Raw genomic sequence first — 26141 nt, forward strand, 5'->3', positions numbered from 1 at the left:
ATATGCAATATAATATCAACTAATATATTTGTCAAGCCTGTCAAGCAAAATAAATATCAAAAAGAATTTGCTAGAATAAATGACTAGAGAGGGGTGGATAGTGCTATAATTAGATTCGTGTTTTAATTATTCTGTATGGCACAGGGTATACTAGTGAGATCAGAAAACTAGTTAAGAGATTTTTAACTAGATTTTTAAACTGGTGGCCCAGTTTAAAAAAAAACATATGTATATATGTGTGTGTTTTAAAAGATATATATATGTTTAAAAATACATATATACAACCACTTGAATCAGAGCAGTGGCAGTGGACATGAGAGAAATGGGTTGGAGATAAATTTATAAAGTATAGCTGACTGGCCTTGGTGATAGATTCCAAAGTGTTGTCAAGGATGATTTCCAGATTTTTTGTTTTATGCAACCATGGAAACCATGGTACTCTTCTCCAAGAAAGGAAAGCTGACAGGGGACAGCCTGGGAGAGGAAGATGCCAAGCTTACCGTTGGACATTTGAGTTTGAGCATCCTTTAGGAGCTCCAGACAAAAGATGTTGAGCAGCCAGTTGAATAATCAGTGGACTTGTGTATCCATGAGCGGTGTTCTAACCAAGTCAGACAATGTCCATGTGGCAAGAACTGCTCTGCCCTTGGACTGAGCTGAGAGGTCACCACCTGAACTGAGGCTCAAGCTCAAAGATAGAGTCCTGTATCTAGGGATGTTGGCAAGAATCATGACAAATGCTGTGGTTTCATATGTAATATTAATATCATGACACCTAAAATGTACTGAGTGTTCATTATATGTTAGACACATGAATTATCTTATTAAATCTTAACACAATCCTTTAAGGTATAAACCATTTTCTCTTTTAGAAATAAGGAACCTGAGCCTGAGAATTTAACCAGCAAGAGTCACTTGGCAAGCAAAAGAGGCAGGATCTACCCCAAGTCTGTCAGACCACCAAATCTGAGCTATTACATGCTGCCAGCAACCCAGCCAGTGATGCACTCACAAGAAAGTTCTGGTAGCCTGGGCTAGGGGCAAAGCTGCGCCATGCAGGTGAGAAAGCAGACAGCAAGGGGAGCCAGAACTGGGAGCCATCAGCAACAATGACAGCTTCAGAGGGGACACTTCAGACAATTGGGAAGATGAGGCCTCTTCATTGCTGCTAGCGTTATTTTGACACAGATTCCTCCATTTTAACACACTGGGGATGATGGAGTCTGGAGAAGCACCTGGAAGTGTGTAGGCAGATGCTAAGGATTAAGTTAAAATGAGGACCCCTAAACTAGTGGTTATTAAACTTTAGCGTGCTTAAGACTCCACAGGGAGGTTGTTAACATTTTAGATTCCACAATCCCACCTCTAGAGATTTTGATTCAGTGGCTCTGGTATCTGCATTTTTTACAAGCAACCGGTGATCTGGACTGGACAATACTCAGTACTTTGAGAGCTTTCTCTTCTTGGCCTTTCATGAAAAGCAGTTCCCGTCTCCCTGTTAATTCTGATGAGGTTTTCAGCTTATCCCTATGTACTGATGGAGAAGAAGGAAATTTGCAACAATGTGCAGCAACATTCACCATAGTAGGGAGCTGGGTGTCAGAGTCTCTTGCATAGCCTAAGTGGTCCAAGCTTACCATAAAGTATCACAGGGACTTTCTTCCTCACAGAGCAAAAAAGTCTCTGGGATCCATGGATCGGTTAATGATGCTCAGAAATTATCAACAGTATTTCTGGAAATTCTTTCACTGACCCATGGGAAAGAAATTTTGGTTACAGATATCACTTTTATAATGGAATAACCTAGAGACTAAGTCCCCAGGAACTGGATTCCAGGTTGTCAACTAAATGGCAGATTCTCTTCTTGGTGGTTGGCAACAGGGTGGCTTGGGATGAATGACAGGTACTCAGCAGGTTGAGCCTGCCACAGCCTGAACAATGACTGGGTGTCTCTCTTTAGTGTGTAGATTTCTCCTTTGCTATGTGTCTATTTGGTCTTCCCCATCTGCCACATATGAATTTTTTTCCAGCAACACATAAGGGTGAAAACTGTGTGCTTCAACACACAGTCAACTTAATTTCATCTTTGTAGTAGGATTTCTTGTTCTGGTAGAGTCAGACACAAGTTATGTCCACCAATCCATCCCAAAAGAAGAAAAGTAAAATGAGTCAGGCACAGTGGCTCACGACCGTAATCCCAGTGCTTTGGGAGGCCTAGGCAGGAGGATCACTTGAGCCCAGGAGTTCGAGACCAGCCTGGGCAATGTAGTGAGACCCCTGTCTCTACAAAACAAAAAATTAAAAAAAAATTAGTCTGGCATGGTGGTGCTCACCTGCAGTCCCAGCTAATTGAGAAGCTGATGTGGGAGATTAGTCGAGTCCAGGAGTTGAGGCTGCAGGAGTGAGCTGTATTCACACTGTTACACTGCAGCCTAGGCAACAGAGCGAGACCTTGTCTCAAAAAAAAAGAAAAGAAAAAGAAAAACAGTAAAAAGAGGGACAATAAATAGGAGAGCATCACCTCATCAAAAGCTATGAAGAAATAAGATGAAAGCACTAGCTTTATTCTCCTAATTAAGCAGCCAGTGCCAGCATTCATTTACTTGGCTGAACCGTTCACAGCATTTTGTACACGGGACTGCTTAAAGTGTGGTCCTCACACCACTGCCAGTCCCCACTGTTGATTTGCAAAATGTCAGTGCTTAGAAGTGTCTGCAACTAGACTGTGACACGATACCCAAGTACAAGCTCCAGCAGATTCATCTTGTTGAAAAAGGTGTGGGCCAGTTCAGGCATGGAGCTTTCTTGGTGAGTTTCAGGTAGGATGAACTGAGTATTAGCATTGGTGTGTGATAGATTGGGAAAAACCAACCTGGCCCTATAGCGGAGCCATAAATAACACACCGTATCCGAAGAGCTGAGGCATTGTGATATTGTGGAATAGCGAGGCACTATCAGAGGAGCTAATTTAAAGACCAGGAATGTAGGGACTCACATTTCTATTATGCTTGGTGGTTTTCTCCAACTTCCAATTCTCAAGTACTATCTTGATGATTTCATGTTCCAGAAAACAATATCCGATACTTACAGGAGAGGAAGCCCTTATGGCCCTGGTTTACGAATTATGGAGGAAGATGGGAAATAACTTTATGAACCAGAAAGCAAACTCCTGATCCTCAAGCATAATGTTAGGCAGAAGAAGAGAAAGACTTAGGGGCCAAGCATGGTGGCTCATGCCTATAATCCCAGCACTTTTGGGAGGCCAAGGCAGGCAGATCCCTTGAGGCCAGGAGTTCGAGACCAGCCTAACCAACAAGGCAAAACTCCGTCTCTACTAAAAATATAAAAATTATCTTGGCGTGATCGTGCACACCTGTAATCCAAGCTACTGCTTGGGAGGCTGAGACATTAAAATTGCTTGAACCTGGGAGGCAGAGGTTTCAGTGAGCTGAGATAGCTCCAATGCACTCCAGCCTGAGTGACACAGTGAGACTCCATCTAAAAAAAAAAAAAAAAAAAAGCTAAAATATACCATTTAGATTCCCAAAAGCAAAGCCACAAAGATTAGGTATATTTCTAACAAAAGCCCAAGTGGGATTACTTACCAACTTCTCCAAGCCCACTTCTCTAGGGTATTTCCACTGTCGTATTTTTTTTTAAGTCCATCGGGGAAGGGGAAAATATACATTTATGCTTTAAAATGCCCAGAATATCACCAAAGAAGACATGAGAAACAGGGAATAGTGGTCATATCCAGAAGGGGCAATACATTCTTAAGAGAGTAGAAAAGAAGGAAGAGGGCTTAATTTTGACCGTATATCCTTTCGTACCTTTTTAAATTTGAAACCATGAACACACATTATATATTCATTAAAAATTTTATTATAATTTTTTAAAAGAATGTGAATGCTCAAGATGATGCAGTGTACAGTAAAATATGCTGGACTAGTATCCAGGAGACCTGGACTCTATCACTTACATGTTATGAGATCATATGGCGAGACACTTAATATCTTCTTGGATTTCGTAACGGTAAAATAAAGGAATGAATGCCTCCCAAGCCACCTCACTGGGTTTATGTGAGAGTCAAATGAGATTATAGAGCTGCTTTCCAAAGTACAAAGCATTATACAAATATAAGATATCATTATTATTACTGGAACTTCCTTGGTTGTTTTGGCTCCTGGAATTACAAAAGAAGATGGAAAAATTTGGCTTTGAGAATGAGGAGTCACCTAAAAGAGGGAGTAGATTATATCCCTTTTCAAGTTAAAGCCTACATTATAACATCCTTCACTTCCACTCCCTAATCCTATCACCATAGAAAATAATGTCTAGGCTGGGTGCAGTGGCTCAAACCTGGAATCCCAACTCTTTCGGAGGCCAAGGTGGGAGGTTTGCTTGAGCCCAGGAGCTGCCTGAGCAACATGAGACCTCATCTCTACAAAAAATTTTAAAAATTAGCTGGCCGTGGTGGTGTGCACTTGTAGATCCAGACAAAGTATGACTCTGAAAAAAAAAAAATCCTCGCCCACATACTCTACTCCAATAGACACAATGTTGCAATGTGCTATGTACCAATTAAGGTAAAGGTGAAAGATCCCAGCTCTACCTGATTTCTCTAATCAGAAGAGGAGGCTGTACAAACATTCAAAGGCAAAGAAGAATACCTCTTTGCCAGTTGGCCCTGTTGATAAATAGGAAAACTCAAGATGTCAGAGAAAAGCGCAAAAGCCAGGAATAGTTTTGAACCTCTAGGTATCAGGCCTCTGCCCCTGGAGCTGAGTGTCATGTGCAGTTAGCCTCAAGCCCAGCTAACCTACTCTTTCAAGCCTCCCAAACAGTTTCTGTTGCATTAAAAAAATCTATTGTAAACTGATGCCTGAGAGATTCACCTATTAATCCTTTCTGAAAATGTCACTTATACAGGTTTTGCCTTGTAAGAGTAAACCAATATTTACTCAGCATTTATTGTGTGTAAGGCTCTTTCAAATATGTAATCTTGTTTATTCATCAAAACCTATAAGAAAGCTACTATTTACCCTGTTTTACAGTTTAGAAGCCTGAGATTCTGAGAGTCCCGATAGAACTGCTTCATGATTGTTCTGCCAAGGTTTGAATCCAGGTACCCAGCGCTAGATCCAGTGCTTCTTCTCTTCATCTTGGTGCACCCTAAATTAAATTTGCCATAGAATATTCTCAAGCATTGAAACATCGTATGTGAAATATTTAGCTGCAATATACAAAGAGCTACAGTAAAGGCAAAATTCACACCGTGAATCAGATATTTGAGGTTAAGGCATAAGCTTAAAATGCAGATAACCAGAGGCAGTGTGGGCAATGGTTAAACTCCACCTTGTTCTGCCCATCGGTGCTGGAGGTGATTATGGCCCCTCCTAGGGTCACTGCACACAGTTGTGCAAGTTGCATGCGAATTCACAGTATATATGAATGGTGCCCCCTACAGGTATCAGTGCACATCCTCAACAACTGTCCGCAGCAGTCCAACTTCCCTTTAGGTATCACTTGCAATTGTAATTATGAAATGTCAAAGTCTAATCTGTTTGGAAAGATAAACTCACCAAACTCTATATTCAGCAAATTTGCACTGTTATTCAAGGTCTGTTGAGGGGAGACAAAAAAAATTGTGGAGTTTTGCCCTTGTTGCCCATGGAGTACAGTGGCACCATCTGGGCTCACTGCAGCCTCCACCTCCTGGGTTCAAGCAATTCTCCTGCCTCGGCCTCCTGAGTAGCTGGGACTGCAGGCGTGCACTACCACGCCCGGCTAATGTTTTGTATTTTTAGTAGAGACAGGGTTTCATCATGTTGGCCAGGCTGGTCCCAAACTCCTGACCTCAAGTGATCCACCCGCTTCGGCCTCCCAAAGTGTAGGGATTACAGGCATGAGCCACCACTCCCAGCCAAAAATAGCTTTTCAGACTAATTTTAGCCTACAAATTATCTGTGATTTTGTTATTCTTAGGTAAGTTGGAGGGACTGAATAATAAGAGATATAGAAATGACCATCACTAAATGACTTATTCAAATGAACATTGAAGCCCAACACATCACTTTACAAACAAATCACACTCCTTGTCCCAGACCTAGAGCTCCAAATTCCCAAAACTCAAATCAATGTTTTTGTTGTTGTTGTTTGTTTGTTTTGGTTTGAGACAGAGTCTCACTCTGTCGCCCAGGCTGGAGTGCAGTGGCGTGATCTCGGCTCACTGCAACCTCCATCTCTTGGGTTCAAGCAATTCTCCTGCCTCAGCCTCCTGAGTAGCTGGGATTACAAGCATGTGCCACCACGTCTGGCTAATTTTCATATTTTTAGTAGAGATGGGGTTTTGCCATTTTGGCCAGGCCGGTCTCAAACTCCTGACCTCAGGTGATCTGCCCACCTCGGCCTCCCAAAGTGCTGGGATTACAGGTTGAGCCACCGTGCCCAGTCCAAAAATCAATGTTCTAAACTCATCCAAATCTCTGACACCAAGAAGAACTGAGGGAATTAGGTCATCATTGTCAGGGCTTTGCATTTACCTCCTGAAATTCAAGGCTAAAGAAACTGAACCAGGGTAATTCAATCTCTCGAACTTTATAGCAGATAATATCTTCCATGAAAATGGGAGTATGTGGCACCCGAACATCAGGGTTCCACTGAGAAGCAGATGGCACTCTTCAAATAGCATATTCTGAGGAGGATATACTTACAGAGCTGTAGGTGTAGAGGAGCCACAGAGATAGCGCTGTAACCTGCAGTTTAATAGTTAGTAGAACTGGGACTGACTGGGCCTAAAAAGAAGAGGAGAAGTTACCAAAGAAGAGACTATGCAGAGACCACACCTTGAGAAGAGCTGTGACCTTCCATAGATGCACACAGCAGTTCCAGGCAACCTAGCAGGCAGGGAGCCGGGGCAATCAAAATTTGACCCCATTAATCCCTTCCTTCTCATCTCGTCCTGGGATTCCTTCTTCGCTGGACAAACCCAGAAGATGAAGACATGGAAACCCTTTATGGGTCCATATAGGCCAGTTTTTCTGAGCAGAAAGACAGATGCAAAAAGTGGGAGAATCGGGGAGGGGAGATGGAGGGACCAGGGACAAAAGGAGGCTGGCATAGCAGTTGAACTATCTTTAGAACAGAATCTGTCCCTCATGAATTTCTTCATCTGTCTCTGAACCTCTTTCCCATCTTTATGTATATGACCTGTTAGCAGACCTTTAGAGTTAAGTACTAAGTTTATTCTGCTTTTTTTATTTTTTCAATTTTGAGGACAGAGTTCTAAAGGCATCTCACAAATTCACTCTGCACTCAAGTCATTTCTCCATCAGCACATGGCCCTTGGGAAGATCATATTTGAAAAGGGGTATTTTTCAAAAGGGGTATTTCAAATACTTTCAAAATGTATACTCAAACAGATCATATTTCTTGCCATTTGGGGAAATAGGTGTGTGTAAGTACCTTCAACTCTTCCTAAATAAAGTGCTTTGAATCTGCATCCTGGATCTGAGGGGCAGCCTTGTTGGTAATTCCCTCCCCAGCTTACCCAGCAGGGCCATAAGACACAGGTGGTCTTGCACTGGAATCTTGGAAGAAAAGAGCAGTGATGCCCCGGGTTGAATGTTCTTACTCCACTGAATTGTTACTTGATTGCCCCCTAATTTCTTTCTAGAATTATATTTTAAGGCCTATTCTGTTATTCCATGAAGACCATGAGATAAAATGTTCAATTACCTCAGCTAAGGAGAACATTCCTGAGGCAGCAGTCTTTTCTCTACCCCAGCACATTCAGCAAGCCTTTGGCCTCTGAGAGGTTCTAGACTCCCCTAGAGGTTCAGTAACTCATCAACCTTCAAATTTCAAACCCTTAGAGTATGTGGGATCAGGGGCTAGAAGAAGGAGACTTAAGAAGCACATCCTCCACCAGCCTGGAGATGAATCCTATGCCTTTGTTTCTCTGTAAATTTGCCAGAGAGGTAAGACTGGAGTCAATAAATGGGCTAGAGACCGGAAAATAGCATTCTAGGAAATACCATAGTTCATCAAATCTAAGATGTCAACAATCTGTAAGGTACACCATTATTGTATGTGCCACTAAGAAAGAAAAAGAAAAAAAAAAACACTGCCAATCAATGACACCAACTCCTTGCTTCTTTGAAATTTCTTTGATTTATTCCAAAGGATTTGGGAATTCCTACTTCCTTTAGTCACATTGCTCATCCTATTATAGGCAATCCTTTTGCACATATCTCAGTAACACATATAACACAGTTCCAACTACTTATCAGTATCTTCCTTTTTTAAGCCCCATAAAACCCTTTAAAAATATGGAATTTCCTCCATTCTGCCAAGACGGATATTTGCTTCACTGACATCAAAATTAAGCTTCGCTGCTCTGTTTCTTGCCTCTGTGTACATAATGACTTCATTCCAGAGCTGAATCATATTGTAAACCTACTGAAATACTTTAAACACCAGTGAGTAGTACCAACAACAAACATAACTCCATTAAAATGAGGACTCCATGACCAGCAATGAATGACCAAGTTCACACATGCACAAGAAAACACCCACAGATGCCAAGCCAGTAGCAAGAGTAAAACATCACCATTTGCAAATCTGATCCTGATTTCAGAAGTGCTAAAATATGTGTGTGGGGGGCACATCTTAGAAACACTAAAATATTATGAAAGTTAAAATATACCTGCATTTAGCTGGCTATTGCCCTAATAACCAGGGTACATTTTTAAAACATTTGATCTTAGAGAGTATATGGGTTGGGTCCCAGTAGGAAATAGATGTCACACACAGAAAGGGGTGATTTAAAATAATTTCAATGAAGAGACTATTTATCAAAGAGACTATTTATCAAAGAGACTATTTATCAGGATCGAGGGAAACCAGCAAGCACCTCTGGGCTAGAAATAGCAGAAAATTGCTACAATCCCTGACCTGAAGATCTAAGAGGAAAGAGAGGTCACCTGGACCCAGAGAAACCAGCAATGTAGAGGAGTTCACCACAACAGTGGCTGTGGCTTTTGGTAGAGGAAGGTGGCTGGGTAGGGAGGAAGCAGAAGGAATACATATCCTGACCTCTCAGTCAGTCTGTCCTCCAGTCTCCTGCGTTTGGCCACATCATCCAGCAGTCAGAAGGGATGTGGTCCCTGGAGGTCAACCCCAGCACAGACAGCAGGGTAGAGAACAAAAAAGAGGTGGAAGAAAATGTCCAACATTGATAGTTTTAGCTTAAAGTTTAGTATTCTATGGTGGCCTGCCATGAATGTTATGACCAAAGTATGTATTTCATAGCCCCTGGGTGAAAATGATAACAACAGCAAGAACCTGGGAACTTGACTGCCCATTTGTCTGACTGTTGGATTAGATCCAAATTTGTGTTCTGAGAAACATCTAAACCCTACCTCTGGCTACTCCAGTTATATATAAAGATGACTGAGATAGAGGTAGGCAGGCAGGTAGGTAGAGAGACATAGACACACAAACACGATCTGACCTCACCTTGTAAGGCAGCTCCAAGTGGCTATGGCAAGAACAGCCAAAGTTAGAATAAGGAGGGCTCAATGGCTTTGAAGCCAGCTTTGCATGTAAATGAATACCAATAATAGGTAATGTGCCCTGAACTTGCTGTGTGCTGGACACTGGGCCAAGTGCATTATATTCAGGCCTCACTTAACCCTCACACAACCCTCTGAAGTAGGTACTATGACTATTCCCACTATACAGAGGTTTAAGAAGAACAGCAAGCATGAATGTCTTCTAAAATAAACTGGATTAGATCACTTTCCTGCCTAAAGTGCTTTCTTCTGCACTTAGAAGAGACTCTAAAGTCCCCATCAGAGCCCACACAACTTCATGTGATGGGACTCCAACCTGGCTCCTGGCTTCAGCTTCTCCTCGGACAACCTGTTTCACAGGCTCCAGCTGCACTGAGCCTCCTTCACTTCCTTGGGTGCTCCCAGCTCGTTCCCTCCTCAGTCCCTTTGCATAGGCTGTTCTTGGTTTTCAGATTGAATGCTCTGCTCCTGTTGTTGAAGGGCAGCCTTCTCATCTTCTATCAGCTCGATGGTCACCTCCTAGAGGCCTCCCCTGACCAACCCACCTGAAGTGGATTCATCCACCTGCATCCCCTGCCTTTTCCTCTCTTAGGCCCTTGTTTGCTTTCTTTGCAGCATTCCACCATGTGTGCAGGTGTGTATGTATGTGTGTGTCTCACTCCCAGTAGGATATGAGTGCCCGGAATGTAGGAAGTATATCTTGGTCCTCTTCCCAGCCCACCCCAGCATCACTCTTTCAGCCCCTCAGTGTGCCCTTTGAAATCTTTATTAAAATTTGCCATTCTTTTCTTTTCTTGCTACTTATTCTTAGACTGTTTCCCCGCAAGAACCAAAGTTCCTTTGTTCACCACCCTATCCTCAGCACTGGAAATTCTCCCTGGCAAGTTGATAGCGAAATTTGCCCAAGGTCTTGGGATCACTAAATGGGCAGGATCTGCACCCAGGCCCTCTTTCTCCAGAGCCCTCTCCCTGCTTCAGCTTGGGGGATTCTGTTCATGAGACTGCCTCACCCTGCAGGGAAGCAGGATACAAATGTCAGGTAGTCTGCCCATGTGGCCTGCCCCTATGGATGGGGAACAGCAGTCCCACTTCTATCTCCAGTGTCCCCCAGCTGAGTTGGTGGAACTAACTAAAAAGGCACTGAGCCAAAAAAAGGAAAACCCTGCACCTTCTCTTCAACCCCAGCTATTCTAAGCTGCATGGAAACTGGGTATGTTTCTCCATTAGGCCGAAGGGGTGGCTCCTTTCAACATTAAAAAGACACAGACGGAGGCAGCATCATTACCCCAAGGCATCAGGCTCTGGTCTTCCTTCAGCTTTCCCTCCTTCCCAACATCATTAATTTCTTTCAATTTAACCACAAGAAGAAACAGGATGTATGAAGCCCCAAACAGCATTGTCTCCTTCTACTGGGGAATATCACCATTTCATTTGTAAAATGTACTGAAGCTTTCACGTACATCCTTCCTCTGGTGCTGCCTTCTGCTTTTCTCTGCCTTTCTAACTCCTCCACCACTTTCTTTCTGCCAGGGAATTTGTTCAGTGTAAGCACGTGTGCACGTGTCTTTTAAAGCACAACTCTGGCTGCATTTCTAGCAAAGGAGGAAGAAGCCTTTATGGCCCAACTAATTCAACAGGATTCAATTACTCATGGAATATTTATTAAGTGGGAAGAAAGCAATGGTCCAACCATTTGTTATTAATCCCATGATCTGTCACCACAGAGGTCACTTTATCCTCAAATGCAGGAGTGGTTAATAACCAAAACTTGGAAACTGTTTTACAGAGAAGCCATAGACATACATCATTTATGCCTCATGATACAGATAGAAAATAGGCTTTGTGGAAGGGGGAAGATGACAAGCAGAGAAGTAGCACAGGGCACAGAGTTCCCTGAGCCCTCATTATCCCAAAAGCTTCGGCCAGGCATATGTAAGTCCCAAGCCCATGGTCAACTGTTTTGCATTCTTTTATGAAATGTTCAGCCGGTGCCCACCACAAGAGGAGACAGAGGTGAGTGTCAAGAAAACAAAGTGTATTATACTCACAGGTCCTAGAGACAGGAGCTACAACAGGCCACTCAGGGCCACGAGGAAAGACACCCGGGTGGTCAGGAAGCAGAAGATAGAAGCAAGTAAAAGGTTTATGCTAGAGTCTTTATTGAAGTTTCCATAGGAAAGACAAACTAGGATTGGCTAGTTTGAATAATTTCAGCAAGCTGAAAGCTATAAGTGTGCCCCTAGTTGCCCGGTACCAGGCCCTGGGATGATTAAGGCAGAAGAATATTGCTTCCTGGGGTGCATGGACCAGATAGAGGAGATAAGGCCCTGGATTGGGCAATTTGAATACCTAGAGCATGCTCCCAGATGAGCCCTTTGCTGTATCCCAGAATGGGCCAGCAGTGGGAGGGACAGCCTATCCTGAGATGGAAACAGGTTTTTGTTTTTTGGGGATTTCTTTGCTTTTCGAGATGGAGTCTTGCTCTGTTGCCCAGGTTAGAGTGCAGTGGCACAATCTCGGCTCACTGCAACCTCCGCCTCCTGGGTTCAAGCAATTATCCTGCCTCAGTCTCCTGAGTAACTGAGATTACAGGTGTGTGCCACCACTTCCAGCTAATCTTTGGATTTTTAGTAGAGATGGGGTTTCACCATGTTGGCCAGGCTGGTCCCGAACTCCTGACCTCATGATCCACCCACCTTGGCCTCCCAAAGTGCTGGGATTATAGGCATAAGCCACCGTGCCCAGCTGGAAACATTTTTTAAGATGCCAAGGCATATTAGTATACAGACATTTTAAATATATATACAATACATGTGATGATTAATTTTATGTGTCATCGTGCCTGGGCCATGGAATGCCCAGATTGCTGATTAAACTTTATTTTTTTTAGATGAAGTCTCGCTCTGTTGCCCAGTCTGGAGTGCAGTGGCACAATCTGGGCTCGCTGCAACCTCCACCTCCCAGGTTTAAGCTATTCTTCTGGCTCAGCCACTGAAGTAGCTGGGACTACAGGCATGCTCCACCACACCTGGTTAATTTTTATATTTTTAGTAGAAACAGGGTTTTGCCATGTTGGCCAGGCTGGTCTCAAACTCCTGACCTCAAATGATCCTATAGTGTCAGAAGTACAAGCATGAGCCACCACACCCAGCCTGATCCAACATTATTTCTTAGTGTGTCTATGAGGGTGTTTCTGGAAGAGATGAGCATTTGAATTGGTGGAATAAGAAAGCAGATGGCCCTCCCCAATGTGGGTGGGCATGATGCAATCTGTAGAGGGACCAAACGGAAGAAAAAGGCAGAGGAAGGTCCCATTCACTCTCTGTCTGACTGCTTGAGCTTGAATATTGAATATTGATATTCTCTGCCTTTGCCGCTTTTTGTTCTCAGGTCTTCAGACCCAGACTGGAATCTACACCCTGATCAATGCAATACATTGATAGGTAGAATAGAGCTCGCCAGCATCAAGTTCCAAACATTTTTGGGGACAAGGACAGGAAATATCTATATAGCTATAAATACTGGGTGCTCTCTTGTCAAGGAAGTGTCCTTATTGGAAATGGAGCCTCTGGAGCCCAGGGCTGGAATCAGCCTGTTCTTTAATCAAGCTAATGCAGACCCACTGAGCCAGCTGTCTGCTAATTTACTGAAAGATCAAAAGAAATGAACCCCTAGGGCCACCACATTTTTCTCTCCTCAGAGGTGGAACAGTAATCTCCTGGGAAACAGGGCCTGAAGCTATTGAGTGCACTGGAGAAGCAACCAAACGAGAATGAATCATCCACCAACTCTTCAATCTCAGAACACCATCGCTGCTTGGTTTGGGATTACTGGTATTTGGGGTTTGACCTGAATCCCAGGCTGATTGCAGAAATGTGGGAAACTTAATCCACATGAATGAAGGATTGAATCCATGGAAGGGACTATGATCTGGGACTCCTGAAAAGGGTGACAGAGGTATCAACCTAGCACTTGAACTAGTCCCTTATAGGTACAGAGGATTCAAAGACCAAACTGGAAATGTGGATCTGGGAATGGGATTCAAAGACCGAACTGGAGATGTGGATCTGGGAATGGGAAGGAGGCAGGAGGAAGGGAGGGAGGAACACCTTTCAGGCAGTGTACATGGTATGAAGATGAAGAGGCAAAAAGGAGTCCTGGTACTCGGTCATCAGAAAAGCGATTTCTTTCCTCCAACCCTTTTGTAGATTAAATATTTAATATGTGCAAACAGAATATTAAAACAAATGTCTAAGGTAAAATGAAACACTCCCCACTACCTCTACCATGTTAAAGGAAGTAACACCTCTACAATGGCCAGCACCATGACTGCATGCATCAATGCCCTCTAGAGATCAGCTTCTGCCCCGCCCCTTCTCCTTCTTCCCTTTTCTGATTCTCCCCTGCCCCTGCCCTCACATCCACCTCTATCCACACCAAACCTCTTGTTAATCAGCCAGTACCATTCATAGTGATGCAGAATCTCCTGTTATGGATTGAATGCTTGGGTTCCCCAAAAAGTTGTATGTGGAAGCCCTAACCCCTAATGTGACAGTATTTCACATGGAGCCTTTGGGAGGCCATTTGGTTTAGATGAGGTCATGAGGATGAAATTCTCATGGGGTTAATGTCCTTATAAGAAGAGAAAGAGATGGGAGCTCACTCCCTCTCTGCCATGTGGGAACGCAGCAAGAAGGTGGCTATAGAAGGAGACTATCTGCAAGCCAGGAAGAGAGCCCTTGCCAAAATCCAACCATGCTGGCACCCTGATCTCAGATCTCCACTCTTCAGAGTTGTGAGAAATACATATCTATTATCTAAGCCACTGCATATATGGCCTTTTGTTATGGCAGCTGAGCTGACCAAGACACCCTCAAACTTCCTGCAAGAACAAAACCCTTAACTCCAAAATGGAGGAAAATGTACCTTTGATAAAATTTTCCTGGGCCACGAAGATTAGCAATATGTGTCTCCTTTAATAAATTAAACCAGACTATCTAAAACTCACATTTCCCAGAACACCAGGATCTCTGTAAACTTATGATCCGAGAAGTCAAGACCCTCACCCACACAGACTACCAATATTTCTCAAAATGCTGCTCCTTGACCACTTTTATCAGAAGTAACTCAGAGTGCCTGTTATAAAAATCAGACATCTGTTACTGTATACCTGTATACTGTATACCTGTCACATTGAAAGCGATTGTCAAGATCCTAGAAGTCTGTATTTTACCAAGCTCCATAAGGGCATTCTTATGAACAGTAGTATATGAAAACCACTAACAGATATACTGGTCACTACCACCCCCATTGAAACCACCTTTGCAAAATTATGATGGTAAGAGAAATCTGACATAGCTGACTCCATCTTGCTTCTAACCTCCAGGCTGTCCTTGTTCATTCCTGGACAATAGACCAAGCTAACTTTGGAAGGAATTTAGTTTATAATATACCTTAAAGCAAGGATGACAATAGCTATTCCCAAAACTACCCCCTTCTTGTTGGGAACGGAAACTGCCTGTGTAAAACTAAAGGAAGGCCACAAGATTAGAATTATGGGAGGGGCCAGAACTCCGCTAAAAGTGGGCATACTTAAACAATAACCAGCCATCGTTCGAAGAGGTCACAAGATTTGTAACTTCCCTAATTGCCCCTATAGATAACATCACTAGAGTGTTACCTAAGATGGGTCTTTTGATATTTTCTTTCAGGCCTTTGCATTCTGGTGACCAGCTGACTCTACCTGGACTGGTGAGTCATGACTCAACCGGTCCTGAGGCCTCCACCCAGAAGCTGACTCAGTGCAAGAGGACCATTTTCCCACCCCTATGATCCCCAACCAATCAGCATTTTCCATTCCCTACCCCTCTTCCTGCCAAACTGTCTTTGAAAAACCCTAGCCTCTGACCTTTTAGGGAAGCTGTTCTGAGTAACAGACTCCCATCGTTCTGGCTTGGCTAGCTCTGCATTTAGTAAGCTCTTTCTCTACTGAAACAGCACTGTCTCAGTGAATAGACTCTATTTGTACAGCAGGCAAGAAGAACTCACTGGGCAATTACGCTATCCTTTCCTGAATATCCTACTACAGACTGGGACTCAGATAGCCATAGAGAACGTTCTCTAAACCTTTGCACTGAAAACATGGTCTGTGCAGTGCAGCACTGCGTCACTAGGGACCTTGTTAGAGATGTAGAATTTCAGGCCCTAGTCCAGACCTACTGCCTCACAGTGCATTTTTCCATTAGAGTTTGAAAGTAGTGCTCTTCTCCTGAGAACCTAGGCTGCCTCCAAGAGTCCAGTGAACACCTTCAGGGTTTGCCAAGATGTTCCTACTGTCAAGATTTCAAAATCAAGTTAAAACTGAGAGAAAAACCAAGGTGAGTGTAGAGGGATTCCCTTTGGTGCCTACTCTCAAACGAGAAGCTAACAATGAACAGTTAGGAAGGAAAGTAGTGTTTTCATGGCCAGGGTGACAAGCCTTGTCATTAAACCTCTCAGATGCCCATTTTACTTTCATGGTAGAGACTGCAAGTTGTCCCCTTCTAACCCAATTCGTCTGCTTTCTTCATAATAGAATCCCTTGTATTTCACTAGTGCTTAATGTCCAAAATAGAGACCACATTACTAGCCTTCCCTGAAAGTGGGATGTCTATGTGTAAGTTTTAGCCAATGCTATAAAAGCAAAGGTACTTCTTGCAACTTCTAGGAAGTGTCCTTGTAAGAATAGAATATGGCTGGGCGTGGTGGCTCACACCTATAATCCCAGCACTTTGGGAAGCGAAGACAGGCAGATTGCTTGAGCTCAGGAGTTCGAGACCAGCCTGGGCAACATGTCAAAACCTATCAATACTAAAAATACGAAAATTAGCTAGGCATGGTGGCACATGCCTGTAGTCCCAGCTACTCAGGAGGCTGAGGTGAGAGGTCACCTGAGCCCAGGAGAGGTCAAGACTGCTGTGAGTCGTGATTATGGCACGAGACTCCAGCCTGGGTAACAGAGCAAGGCCGTGTCTCAAAAAATGAAATGTATCTTTCTTTCCTCCTTGCTAGAATGTAGACATGATGGCTGGAGCTCAAGCAACCACCTTGGGCTATGAGGTAGAGAAGCCACAAGATGAAAAAGGTGGCTCCTGACAATGTCATGAACAGGATACTTTCCTCTGAACTTCTTCAATTTCTATTTTGTTTATGCCATTTTATTTGGGGTTTGCCTTCATTCTCAGCTGAACCAATCCCTAACTGATATGCATCCTTTTATACCATAACATGGGTCAGGCAACATCAGCTGCATGATACTTGTGTCCTCAAAAAGACTGAGCATCTTGACCAAAAGAAAGAGTTCCATCATTCCGGGAGATTTAGTATAATTCTAGGTGACTATGTCTCCCACAAAGTAGTAAATGAAAAGGCACGCAGGAAAGGGGTAAGGAGCAGATTTTAAAGATCTGGCCAGGTGCAGTGGCTCACGCTGGTAATCCCAGCACTTTGGGAGGCCGAGGCGGGTGGATCACCTGAGGTCAGGAGTTCAAGACCAGCCTGGGTAACATGGTAAAACACCATCTCTACTAAAAATACAAAAAATTAGCTGGGCGTGGTGCTGCATGCCTGTAATCCCAGCTACTGGGGAGGCTGAGACAGGAAAACCACTTGAACCTGGGATGCAGAGGTTGCAGTGAGCCGAGATTGTGCCATTGCACTCCAGCGTGGGCAACAAGAGTGAAACTCTGTCTCAAAAAAGAAAAAAATCTACCCTATTCTTCTACATAGTACATAGGGCTATGTTTAGCCTTTCTGTTGCCATAGATACTCCAGAAAGAACTTCATTAACCCTCCTGAAGCTCTTACCAAGATTTCTTTCTGCTTGCAGCTGGGAATTCTAACCTATTTTCTCTTATTGCAATTCAGACAAGTCTTTCTTCATCATCTTCAAGTGGAAAAAGAAGTACAGGAATTGTCTGCTACAAACAGCATTTCAATATAAAATCCTCTGTTCATCCATTACACAAACTCTTATTTCAGGTCATACTATGTGCAAGTCACTGTGGTAGGCTTGGAGTAGAGTGACATCTTTCTGAAAGCTGTTTTTGATTACTGTTTTTGTCTCTAAAAGCCAAAGCCCTGACTCCAGGCAACAGGCCAATTATTCCAAAGCCAGAGTTTGGACCTTGATCTTAAAAACATTACTCAGGGATTAGACCCTTCTGTAAATCAGAAAAATGTGATTGTTGAGTTTAGGGTTTGGGGATACATAATTACCTCTCTTCTGTTGCCCCTCAAACTCCTACATGACACTCTTATAAATTACCCTTCTTCAATAATTCAGGATAAATTATCCAAATGGATCTATTCATATTCTCTCTCTCTCCCTCACCCCCCACCCCTCTCTCTCACCTCCCAAGATAAGGATACACAATAAAGAACTTAGTGCATTTCCTGGCTCATTGTAGCTCTTCAATAAATTGTACCCTAATCTGACTTCCTTCGGTTTTATGCTTTATATTCTGTATTCTCTCTTGCACCTTACCATTTAACAAATATTTTTAAGAGTAGGAATTATTACTCTTTTGTTACTTTTTGTTATTTTTTGTTACTTTTTCTATTTGATTTCCTAACATTACTGCAAATCACCAATTATACATATTGATCTTCAGGAGGTTTGTCCAGAAAGCACCATAATTCAAAATACGAGGCAATCCTTGTGTGATGAACATTTATCATTGCCATATGTTCCTATGGTTACATCTGAATGTGGACGTGCCTATTCTGAAACCGTTGCAAGAAATCACTTCAACTAAGTCAGACCATGAAACCATGAATATCTGTACCAGAAGCAACTGGAAGGCTGGCCAGCTTCCCCAGGGCTGTGGTTTGGGTTAAAAGGGAGAAATCCAACTGACACCTTGTTAATGGGGTGTGAAACTGGGATGCTTGTGCTAACCAGGAGTCAACCTCCTTCCCAGACCCAAGCAAATGGAGCTGCCTTTTACACAGCTTGCCTCACCAATTCCCTGGCAGCTAATGAAATATTTTTATTTAAAAGGGCTTTTACCGAGCCAATAGATGTGGTTGCTGTCAAGCATCCACAGGATAATAGGAAATAGCAGTAACTAAGTGGGGCACCCTGCGTTCAGCGAATCCAAAATTATTCCCCAGGGCCAGGCCCACCTCCTGCTTTCTGGGTGGACTGCCTTGGAGTAGACCAGCTCTTACACCTGAAACTTGACCCCCCTACTTTACAGCCTGGGGCAGCTAGGCACATAAGCTAGTAACACAAGAAGTCTCCATTAAAATCCTGAAGGTAGAATTTCAGTGCATGTCCCCATAACCTAAAAGGAACAACTGGGGTGATTTTCTGAAGGCAACCCTTAGTATAAACAATTTAGACACACTTGACAGCATGTTCACTTATGAGAAATTCTCTTACTCGTTTCCTTTTTACAGTTCTGAAGTTATATGCACAAAAAGAAACAGAGCTTTTTCCATTCATCTGGTTTGATGTATTAGTTTTTTCTTATTCATTCTCACAACATCCTGTTGGGCCTACGCTGCTAAGAAAGTCTCTTACATATTTGGGGTGTGTGGGGAGGGGGCAGGACACTGGAAAGGGAGGATGTAGAGAAGCTTGTGATGAATTTTAACAGGAAACGTCTTTAACAAATGAAACCTCTCTTCCCTTGCCTAGTTCTGAAATGCCTCTGGCTTGAAAATTCCCCATATGCTCGTTATTTATGTACACCACGCAAACTCTAAACAAAGAACTCCATTCTTGATCCCCCCCACACAGCCTGGAGCAGCTAGGAAATTTTCCACCAGAGAGATATAGGGGGATCTGGAGCAGAAGCACACCAAGGGTCATTGTACGAGCCGTTACTGGCAAAAGTCAAATATAAGGCTGAGGGACAATGTGGAGTAGATCCACCTGCCACGGAAAAGTTTGTTTATTTCCAGTAAGTCCAAACCTTCAAGTTGGTGCCTGTATTAGTTTGCTATGGCTGCTATAACAAAGTACCACAAAGTGGTGGGTTAAAATAGCAGGCATTCCCTGTTTCATAGTTCTGGAGTTCTGGAGGTTAGAATGCGGTGAGGAAGAATGTGTTCTCTCTCCTAGCTTCTGGTGGTGTGTTGGCAATCCTCAGTATCTCTTGGCTTGTAGAAGCATTGCCCTCAACTCTGCCTTCATCTGAACATGGCATTCTCCCTGGGTGCATGTGTCTGCATCCAAATTTCACCTCCCCCTATCTCCCTTTTTTTTTTTTTTTTTTTTTTTTTTGAGACAGAGTCTTGCTCTGTCACCCAGGCTGCAGTAGCGCAATCTCGGTTCACTGCAAGCTCCACCTCCCAGGTTCGTGCCATTCTCCTGCCTCAGCCTCCTGAGTAGCTGGGACTACAGGCACCCACCACCATGCCCGGCTAATTTTTTTTGTATTTTTAGTAGAGATGGGGTTTCACCATCTTAGCCAGGATGGTCTCGATCTCCTGACCTCGTGATCTGCCCACCTCAGCCTCCCATAGTGCTGGGACTACAGACGTGAGTCACCACACCCGGCCCAAATTCCCCCTTTTTTTAAGGATACCAGTCACGGCAGATGAGGGCCCACCTTAACTAATAACATCTGCAAAAATCCTATTTCCAAATAAGGTTACATTCACTGCTGCTAAGGGTTAGGACTTCAACACATAAATTGTAGGGGACACAACTCAATCTATAACAGTGTCCAACATGAAACATCCTGACAACAAAGCTGACAGCCCTGCCTGGGGCAGCCAGTGGGAGGATCACAGATAGGTCTTTCCAAAAAAAAAAATGGCCAGGCGTGGTGGCTCACGCCTGTAATCCCAGCACTTTGGGAAGCCAAGGCAGGCGGATCTCCTGAGGTCAGGAGTTCAAGACCAGTCTGGCCAACATGGTGAAACCCCGTCTCTACTAAAAATGCAAAAATTAGTCGGGCGTGGTGATACATGCCTGTAGTTCCAGCTACTTGGGAGGCTGAGGCAGGAGAATTGCTTGAAACCAAGAGGCAGAGTTTGCTATGAGCCGAGATGGTGCCACTTCACTCCAGCCTGCTGGGCGACAGAGCTAGACTCCATCTCAAAAAATGAACGTTAAAAAAAAGTGGTCATCCTGGGCTTCAAAGGGCAGTTTTCTGAGCCACAGAAATTCTCAAGGAAGAGCTAACACCTGAAAGATTCTCTTTGAGAATGAGGAATGAGACCATTCAAGACAGAGTGGTCCTGCCTGCGCCCTCTGGTTCTTCATTTTCCTGCTTTTCTTTCAGCAAACAGCTGGGCAAAAATCTCACTAAATCTGATGAGAGCAGTGTGACCGCTCAGCCTTTGCTTCCCCTACTCAGAACCGACCTTTTCTGTTGCTTCCCCTTAGACATTAATGGAAGGAGAGAAGTAAGAGATGGGGCATTAATCACCAGCCTTCAACCTCCAGTCTTAATTCAACTTTGTTCCCCCTTGAAATATTTCCTTCCTGTTTCCCTTCTGCCTCTCTCTCTTCCACCCCAAAAACCAAGAATACCATCCATGGGAAATTTTAAGGAAAACAGTAGAGTGAAAAAGTGAAACTTCTGCAGTCAGCAACGTGTTTGACGTTCCCGAGTCCTCTCTCTCTCCTGGATTCCAAAGCCCATGAGCCCCTGCTTGTGGTGGCCAGTACGGGCATTCTTTAATTCTGATTTTGATTGAACTTTGTCAGGCCTCAAGGGAGTAGGCAAGAACTGCTGTGTAGAATTGTTTTCCAATCATTTGTTTGTGTGTTGGTCGTGTATTATTTGCTCCCTTCAAAGTATCTGTGCCATCCCTCTGCCACACAGTGGAAAAGGAGGCTCCAGGGAGAGCAGGTGGATGAGCCACTGCCAGGGCTGAGACAGAGGTGCTGGTCTTTTCCCTCCTTGGCCATGCCCAAGTCAACTTTCATCACTGAATGGGGCTGTTGGGTTGGTCTCTCCCATCATTACTGCCCCTAAGGACAGTCCTGGCCTGCAGCTTATACCTGCTCCCGATTCTGTCCCTCCTGTGCCATTTTAACCACACCCTTGGTCCAGACTGTCACCTCCTGACTGAATTGCTGTTATCACCTCCGTGTCAGAGGGAGTGCAGGGCTTGTTCTCTGACGTCCCAGCCCCCTGCTCCCGTAAAACTTCTATTTTACTCAACTTACAGTTAGCACCTACCCAACGGATAAGAAATTAGATGATCAGTCAGTGCCGAGCTTATGAAAACCAGTCGACACTTTTTCCAGGCCGCCGTATACCCTCAGCATCTACAGGCCCTGGGAGGGTGGAATGCTTTGCAATAGCAGTTAAAAATCAGCCCCGGGGACACTGAGGGCTGTTTGGTAAATTCGTGTTTGTTTTTAGGATACCTGTTCCCTGTTACAATTTAGCTCCAGACTCCAAAGTCTGTTTAGTTGCAGTCTAATGTGTGAATTTAGAGATACCAGTTTAAGATAGTAGGTGTTATTTTTATTTATTTACCAAATATAGTATTCACCATTCACCTAAACTATTCCATGTGCTTTACAAATATTAAATCACTTAAGTCAGCACAACTATATGAGATAGGTACCAGCATTGTGATTCTTGTTTTAAAGGTGAGGAACAAGACACACAAAAAGGTTTAGTAGCTTGCCTAAAGGCACTCAGCTAGTAACCAGCAGAGCTGGGATTCAAACATTGCTAGTCTAATCCAGAGTCTGAACTGCTAACCACTGCACTGAGGACCGATGGTAACTATACTATGTCAATGGAGCAAAAAACGAGAGGAAATTAAGTTGCCGCTGAAAGGGGAACCACCTGTATGAAAACTCACTTGTTTCTCTGTGAGGTATTTACTGCACTTAAACACAACCTTTCTCTAGCTCAACTGGGCTGGCCAGAGATTAGACAAAACAGTAAATTTTGGCACGGAAGGATAGTTATGGTTATCAAAAAGGGATGCATCCACTCGATTGGTGGTACTTGAGAGAGTACTGGATCTCCGAGTGCTGCTGGGCTAGACTATATTTCCTCTTACTGCTAAGAACGTTCATTCTTTCCCTGGTCTTCTGTATGGGAATTCTAACATGGCAAACACAAAAAAAAAAAAAAAAAAAAAAAAAAAAAAAGAAAGCTTGTACAAATTTTATTAAAGGGTATTATTTTAACTCTGGAAAGAAAAACAATATCCAAATCTTCCACATTTTATTCTTTAATTTTTAATTATTTTATTGTATATATTTATGGAGTACAATGTTTTCCACTCATTTGTTGGTGTGTTTGTTGTGTATTATTTGCTCCCTTCAAAGTATCTGTGCCATCCCTCTGCTATACAGTGGAAAAGGAGGCAATGTGATGTTTTGATCTATGCATACGTTATAGAAGGATTAAATCTAACTGGTTAACATATGCATTGCCTCACTAATTTACCATGTTTTTGTGATGAGAACATTAAAACTCTATTTTAGCAATTTTGGAATATGCAATACATTATTGGCTGGGTGTGGTGGCTCATGTCTGTAATCCCAGCACTTTGGGAGGCCAAGGTGGGACAATCACTTGAGTCCAGGAGTTCAAGACCAGCCTGGACAACATAGTGTTGTCCCCGACTTTACCAAAAAAAAATTAAAGAATAAAATAAAATAAATACAATGGGCTGACTCTGTACACGTGAGTTGCAGCATGGCAGCCCACCACTCCAGCCCACTCAAGCCGCAGAATAAAGCTCATAAAAGTGGGTGGCATCAGGGTTGGGGATCTGCACAGCAGGATGGCAAGGGCTGTCTAGCACTGAACACCCTAAGCAAGAAGGTGAGAAAAGAACTCAGCAGAGTAGACCAGAGGCATCCTGCCAGCCAGCTCCAAAAGCAGAAGAAGGAGGCGGTTCTGGCAGAGAAGAGACAGCTGGGAAGCAAGGATGGCCCTCCTCATTAGCACTAGCTGTCCAGGGATTATCTGGTCTCCCACTGAAGAAACAAATAGATGCCAGAAAGAAGCTAAGTAAAGCAGTGGAGAAGCACTTTCTGGATGACAAACTCCTCTCGTTAGACACTCAACAGGAGACAGGGATGCTGTTTAGGCAGTTGGCTAACCAGAAGCAATGGCATCTTGCTTTTTGAGATCAGCAGGCCTACCTATTTGACCATACTGCTGATTTTGTTTCTAGTGAAGAGAATAACTTGGTGGGCACCTTGGAAATTTCAGGCTATGTTTGTGGGCAGACTCTGAATGTAAATAGGTTGCTGCATATCACTGGACGTGGTGATTTCCAGATGAAACACATAGATGCCCCCATGGACCCTTTCCCTTTAAATCCTAGAGTAATTAAATCCCAAAAGGACCCAGACATGGCAATAGAGATTTGTGCCATGGATACTGTCGATGATATGGAAGAAGACCTTAAAGTCCTAATGAAGGCAGACCCTGCTAGACAGGAATCCTGACAAACAGGTTATCCCAGATCCAAGGCAGGGGGAGTAAACCTGGCCCAATGAGGAGGAGTTGAGTGAGACAAAGGATTTCTTGAAGGGAGTTTCTAAAGTGGTAAAGAATATGATGATATAGAACATGAGGATTTTGTGGAGGAGGAATCTCAGGAAGAAAGTGTGAAGATGAAGAAGAGAAGGAATGTGAAACTATGACTACAAGGGAGTCTGTGCATGATGATCTCTATGATGAGAAAGTGGATGAAGAAGCTGAGGCAAAAACGTTGGAGAAATGTAAACAAGAAAGACTGGAAGAGATGTTTCCAGATAAAGTGGACACCTCCCCTTATGCGGCTGCCAGAATTCAATTTCAGAAATACAAAGGCCTCAAGAGCTTCCGGACATCTCCATGGGAACCTAAGGAAAAATCTTCCTCAAGATTATGCTTGAATATTTCAGTTGCAGAACTTTACTACTAGTAGGAAAAGCATCTTTAAAGAGATTGAAGAAAAAGAGGTTGAAGGAGCTGATTTTGGCTGGTATGTCACACTTCATGTCTTTGAAGTCCTTGTCTCAGGGGTTGAGTGCTTCAGGCAAGGAGCACCCTTGACTGCATTTTCTTCACTACCTCATGAACAGAAGATGTCAGTATTGAATATGGTGGTGAGGCATGACCCTGGCAGCCCTGACTCTGTGAAAGCTAAGGAGGAGCTCATATTCCACTGTCGATCCAGGCACTGCCAAGCCTCACCTTTATTCTCTCAGCACGCTGCAGCAGACAAACCTAAATTTCAGAGATTCCTGACTGCTGACATGGCCCTGGCGGTGACGGTATATCTGCCAATCACTTTTCCTCATTCATCTTTGCTGCTTTTCAAGCAGGAAAACAATGGAATGCACAATCTCATTGCTACAGGCCATCTTTTGTTGGTGGATCCAAACAGAATGGTCATTAAGAGAGTTGTCCTGAGTGGTCATCCTTTCAAAATTTGTACTAAGATGGCAGTGGTATGTTCTTCAATAGAAAGGATGTGCAGTGTTTTAAACCGGTGAAATTGAGAACAAAGTGGGGCCGCAGAGGACACATCCAGGAGCCTTTAGGTACCCATGGCCACATGAAGTGCAGCTTTGATGGGAAGCTAAAATCTCAGAACGCAGAACTGATGAACCTCTACAAACGAGTTTTCACCAAATGGACTTATGATCCAAGTGTACCAGAACCAGCATCTTGAGTGAAAAGTGAGATTTCTTCAACAGTACCTCAGTTGGGCATGGAGTAATGGATTTAAAGAGATTCTGTCTTACTGGTGCCAGTCAGCACTCCAGGGAGAGGAGTCACAAGTTGTGACTGGGCAAAGTTGATTTTCTGCGTCAGCCTGTCAGTCTGCTGCGCCATTTTGTGAGACATTTTTTTTGGCCTTAACAAAATGTCTCAGCTAAGTATGGAAGTTTTTCTACTACTTAATCCAAAAAGCTATTAAATCTTACTGAAATAAAAATAAATGCATAAACACAATGTATTATTAATAACTGTGCTCACCGTGTTGTACAATAGATCACTAAAGGATATTCCCCCAGTGTCGTTGAAACTTTGTACCCTTTGACCACATTTCCTTTTCAGCTTAGTCACTGACTTGCTGATGTTTGGCTTTGACAGCAATGTGTTTCCAGAATGCGTTTCCATTCCTGCCTCAGAGCAGGGAGGGCAGTGAGGCTTGCTTCTTTTGCTTTTAAGTTGATTCTTTCCTCTGAGGGAGGGAGCCCGTCATCCTTACGTTCCTCATCTGCTGGGATAGCACTCCAAAGTCACCCTCACCATTTGGCAAATCCAGATTCTGTCAGATGTGCCCACGCATTTGTTGTTTCTCAACAAATGGAAGAACTACGGTGATTACTGCTGCTCAGTAAATTAAACTTAACAACCTAGTTTATTCCAGCAGGTTCCCGGTAAACAGCGCTGCAGCTGAAAAGGCTTATCCTGTTTACGTTAACATGAAATATCCCGGGTTGAAGCTCCCAGAGCAGGGCAGAGGCTGCACTCCCTGAATGTGAGCTGTTTGAAGGGCTTTCTGTTTTGACAAATGGTGTTTAGATAAGAAAGCCACTGTTGATGTGATGTTTTGTATCAACTTTGAGCTTTTGACGTAGATGGAGGT

The 26141-nt window shown here is 43.5% G+C and overlaps 2 pseudogenes; one reads left to right on the forward strand and one right to left on the reverse strand.

The window, feature by feature from the left end:
* Positions 1-5161, reverse strand: part of LOC126956172 (sal-like protein 4) — a 79869-nt pseudogene extending 74708 nt beyond the window's left edge.
* A 267-nt stretch (positions 5162-5428) lies between these two features.
* On the forward strand, positions 5429-25265 carry LOC126956173 (pre-rRNA-processing protein TSR1 homolog; annotated as a pseudogene).
* The last annotated feature ends 876 nt before the right edge of the window (positions 25266-26141 follow it).

The sequence above is a fragment of the Macaca thibetana genome, chromosome 6, assembly GCF_024542745.1.
Source record: "Macaca thibetana thibetana isolate TM-01 chromosome 6, ASM2454274v1, whole genome shotgun sequence".
In the NCBI taxonomy this organism is placed as follows: domain Eukaryota; kingdom Metazoa; phylum Chordata; class Mammalia; order Primates; family Cercopithecidae; genus Macaca; species Macaca thibetana.